Source organism: Quercus suber, unplaced genomic scaffold, assembly GCF_002906115.3.
Source record: "Quercus suber isolate HL8 unplaced genomic scaffold, Cork oak 2.0 scaffold_17, whole genome shotgun sequence".
Lineage (NCBI taxonomy): Eukaryota > Viridiplantae > Streptophyta > Magnoliopsida > Fagales > Fagaceae > Quercus > Quercus suber.
Window position 1 is genome coordinate 748,790 of NW_027069482.1, and position 5,192 is coordinate 753,981.

A 5,192-nucleotide genomic window follows, 5' to 3' on the forward strand; every position below is an offset into this window, starting at 1 on the left:
GAGATGAAAAAGTAAAAGAAAAGTTATAGTTAGAAGTAGTAGAGAGAAATGAGAAATAGGTAAATGATGTGGCCGCATGTGACTAGGAGCGTAGTAACAATAAATGTTACACTTCAAATTTTAAATATATATAAATATAGATATAGATGACACCATTTGTCTTTTATTGTAGGTGTTACTTAATGGCACATGTTTATGGCTGCTTTTTAAGTTTTAACCACCTTGAAATTTATTGGGTTAATATCACCTTTTTTTTTATTTTAGCTTTATTTTCGATTGAAAATCCTATCGCAAAGATTGCCACATCAATTTCGTTTTTACAATTGTTTTCCTTTATTACACCATTTGTCATGCTTTCAATGAACCAGGAAAATTTAGATTACTACCAACAATGTTAATGCATTATATTCCAAAAAGATCATTTTAAATAGAGAGATACTACGTCTATAACAATTTTACAACAAATCGCAGGTGGTTAGTTGTTATTGGTTTAAATTTGAAACTAACACTAAGATAACTTTTTTGCTCCAACAATAACAACTAGTAACAACTTGCTACTTAGGATTTATTGTAAAATTGTTGTAAAATTATTGTAGACATAGCATCTCTCTTTTAAATATTGTACGCTTTAATTATAAAGTTAATGTATGGAGTATACAGTATAGTAATGCCTTCTTCTCTGTTGAGGTTCTTAATAGAATTAGGGCTCAAACTATAAATTCATTGGTATTGGTGTTTTTTACCGTGTTTGATACGTGAGATTCAAACCTTATGTCACCAATCAACCTCTATTTATCGAGAGGATATTAATTGATATGGTCTTATGAGATTATCATTTTATAGTATGTATGATTCACACATGCTGAGAGAGAGGTTTGTTAAATTATCTCATATAACATTTTTTTTTTTATATTTACCTATGAAAAATAAGTTCTCATAGAACTACATTGTTGAAAGCTATTACAGTTTTTTACTACCCTATCATTTTCCTATTAGAGTTTTTTACCCATCATTTACAAAGAATAGAGCATTTACATAAGTTCGTCTAAATTTTTTTGTCTATTTTAGTATAAAAACCTACTTTTTCTATTTTATACAAACACTTTACAAAAACTCCAACATTAGATTATTTATTATACACTCTATTTTCTTTAAATAATAATTTTTTATTTATTATTTCACCTACCAACATACATAAACATCTATGAGAGTCACGGCAAAAGAGAGAGAGTATTAAAATAGAAAGTTACTATTTATATTTACATGATTACTATAGTAATAATGTATATGTACAATGTCATAAATAAACTAACCGTGTGGTAGTTTATTTTAGCAAAAATGTGAAAGACTATAATTTTTTTTTTTTTTGTATGCAAGAAAACCAAGAGACAGGAGGAAGAGCATTTTAAAATAAAAAGAAAGATGAGCTCTTTTGGGCCTTTTCCTTTTACAACAAAAACTATCCCAGCTTTGTGCCAAAAAGTGAACACAGAAAAGTCCCCATTCTGGTGTGGGCATAAATAAGAAATTAAACATACATTGCAAAACCTAAAGGTGCAAACCACCCCAAGTGCTATAACCAGAAGCTAAATCATGCAGGATCATTGCACTTAGTGGGAATCCTACATTTCCAACAAAAATCTCAAATGAAGTTTAGAAGCAAACTGTTATCAATATATTTCTTTTAAAAATACTAAATCTTTGTCTCCCAGATATTCTAGTCAGCTCAACAAAGCTTCAATACCTACCACATGAGGCCTAATAAAAACACCTCCAAACTCCTTTCTTCACTTCGTCTAAGCTTAGAAAAACATTACTAAGTGGGGTGCTAGAGTTTGGAAGTCCAAAAACCCACTACTTAAGCTGTTGAGTTTGATTTCTTAGTCTTATGGCATTCTAACCAGAACTTAAAAAAGTCTACAAAACCACAAAGAACTTTAAGAATAACATAACAATAGCAGCTATCGGACCAGAGGATTCCGGCATTTCTCTATCCTACAATTCAAGAAACTACTGCACAAACGAAGCTCGTCGCTAAGAATCAAAGTATACAAGAACTCCTACATTCTACTAAGCCATTCTTATTTCTTTCAAGAAACACTTCCAAACTCAACAAAAGCGAACGAAAAGAAACTAAAATAACCCATTTCGGAACTTACCCTCCTACAGTTTAGCACTCAATTTGAATCGCATAAAACTAAAGTTGTAAACTTTTTGCGTTCAAACTAGCTCTCAACAACACGAACACAAAGTGAACATTTTAATAAGCTTCAAACAAACCTTCAATAAAGGAATATGTAAGTCACTCAAAGTATCATTGGGAGTAATCAAAGCCGTCTCGAACTCCTCAGCCGAGAACTCAATCGAGATATTCAATAGCGGCCTAAACACCTTCAACACACAAAAACAACAATAAGAACAATTAAAAAAAAAACACAGCAAACCCAGAAATAGACATAAACCCTAAAGCTGAAAACTTTTACAACAAAAGAAAACAAAGAGATCAAACACTGTACATGTAAGAAATTGAGTATAGAAGCCAACTCCCACATGGAGCGGAGAGTCCACCGTGGCAATTGAGCCGGCGGGGGCGGGTCCACCAGCTGCGTGACGATCTTGCTGCATTGCTCCTTCTGCGGCGAGTCCTCCAATTGCTGCTGCAATTGCTGGTCCTTCTTCTTCGGCTTGCTCGCCGGAGCAGCGGCAGCGTAGAGCCTCGCGGCGGCCCGGATAGTGCACGCGCGGGAGGGGCGGTTGCTGCGGTTGACGGGGACAGGTGGGGTCGGGGCGGTGTCGTTTTGGGAATTGGGTTGGTTCTGGTGATGAAGATCGGTGGTTGTTGGGATCGGAGACGAGGAGGACATGGTAAAAAAAATTGTGGGTATGAGAGAGAGAGAGATCGAGAAGTAAGGTTTAGGAGAGTTATGGTGGGATTACATGTAGAGGATCATATGGATTTGTTTGCATTGAAAAACAACAACATGGAAGAAGAGGACCAAAGGTCCAAACTCCAAACCATAACTCACTTAGGTTTTTTTTTTTTTTTATGAATGAATGTTGTTCTATCTAATGTTTCTGTGTCTGAGGTTTTTTGTTTTGTTTTTTTTGTTGTCTTTTTTTTTTTTTTTTTTTTGGATTTGTTTTCGCTTATGTGAGTGAAAGAGGAAGAAGGGTTAGAGAGAGTGTGTGAGGGAGAGGAAGGAAGAAGGGGGACACAAAAACAAAACACACACAATCCCTGGAATTTTGGTGAAAAAAAAAATTTTTGGGGTTTTTATTTTATTTTAATTTTTTAACTTTTGGGTTATTAGGTAAATTTGTTTTTTGAATCTGGGTTATATAAATTTGGGAAATATTCTGGCGGCTAATTAAGAAAAAAAATATTTATGTTTTGATGATTTTGATTAATTTGGGATTAATCAGAAAATATAGAACAGTAAAAACTATTTGATTGGGAAAAAAGAAAGAATCTGATAAGTGATAAGGATCATTTATGAGGATTTAAATTTAACTAGGTTTGTTTTTTAGTTATGTTTTCTAGTTTTTCTTTTTTTTGTCTTTAGACTTTAAAGAAAATGGAATTGACTTTTTGGATGACTTGTTTTGGTTTCTGTGCTGGTAATTGTTTACTTGTGGTTTAACATGCTGTGAATGTTTTTTTGGTAGAAAAATATTCAAAGTCCCATATTTGTAAGATAATCTGCTTTATATTATAGGTTGAAATTTCTTTTTTAATTAAAAAAAAAACCATACCATTCAACAAAAAGGCATAAGGGAAATAGAAAAAGAAAATAAAAAGAGTTGAATCTGAATGTGAAAACAAAATTGATTTATTTTGTGACAACTCATTTATCATTGGAGCTAAAGATGAACCTGTTCTTAGCTCTTCGTTCTTATCTTTTTATATGTACTATAAATGTACTGGGCACAAAATGCTATTGTTTTCAGCCACAACCTTTGTAAAATCAATTTTTAGCACATCTTTGTTTAATAAGGGGAAATTTTTTTGTAAAATCTACCAATCATTTGCACTTTTCAACACCACACTTACCCAATTTCCAGTGCTCCATCTACTCCTTCCATTGACTGCATATCTCTCACCCCTAGTTTTGATTAACCAAACCAAAAATAGGAAAAATAGAATTGCAATATTGCATGTTGTGTTGATGGAGCCATGTCTATAAACTCTACTTATACAAACCATCTCTCATGTATTTAATATTTCTTTCTATCCAAATGGGTTTTAATTATTAACTTGCTGTGACAATTATACACCCTTAATAGTTTCTTTTTGATAAACTAGATTGCATTAAATAAAATTTCTAACAAACAAGATACACATTAAATAAAAGCTACACATAACGTGCATTGAGATGATTATAAAACACCTTTTGGTTGCTTAACATGTGTTTGAAATAACTTGATATGTGCCAATAACCTATTAGTTTAGTTGACATTTTCTGACATCAACAATGATAATGTTCAAGGATTGACTTCTCAATCTTTTAATGCACCAAAAAAAGAAAAACTGATATGTTTTATTTTAATCTTCACCGAAATAACTTGATATGTGCCCGCAATCTATTGGTTTATACCAATAAGATACTTCAATTTTCACTTAATATAAATTAAATTGTTTGTTGATGTAATATAAATAAATACTTCCCTTTTTCAGACAGGGAAAAAAAAGCTGTCTTTCTCTCATGCACAAATCCAAAGTTTATTTTGCAATGTTGTTTTGGGTTTCCTAGCTAGATTCGGTAATGGACTAATGGTTTAGTTTCTTTCTTCGTAAGATTAAATGTGGGCTCTGATGGGCAAGCTGGGACTAAATGTGGGCCTTTTTATCAAACTAGGATTTGAGGCTGTAGGCTAGACCTATCAGAATCTGGCCCAATCAAAGGTCAGTTATGGACCTTCTGAAAACTTTTTTTCTTTTGTGATTGTTAGATAGGCCCGAGTTCAGTTAGGTCCATTACGTTTTATATTGTGCTTATAATATACTTTTTTTTTTTTTTTTAATTCAATAGTTACAATAACGTACTTATATTATATTATTAGACGTAGACTATGTCAATATATATAGTTCTCTTTTATGCATTTTAGATATTACATATATATATATATATATATATATATATAGTTCTAAACCCTAATCTCTTGCTCATTTCTTCAGCTCCCTTACTCTTCTT

The 5,192-nt window shown here is 32.3% G+C and overlaps 1 long non-coding RNA gene across 1 annotated transcript; it reads right to left on the reverse strand.

The window, feature by feature from the left end:
• Positions 1–2,049: 2,049 nt before the first annotated feature.
• On the reverse strand, positions 2,050–3,712 carry LOC136061701 (uncharacterized). The gene is made up of 2 exons (XR_010623532.1): positions 2,517–3,712; positions 2,050–2,391 (listed from the first exon to the last, which is right to left on the reverse strand). It is a non-coding gene; the product is annotated as an uncharacterized LOC136061701 (long non-coding RNA).
• Positions 3,713–5,192: the final 1,480 nt, after the last annotated feature.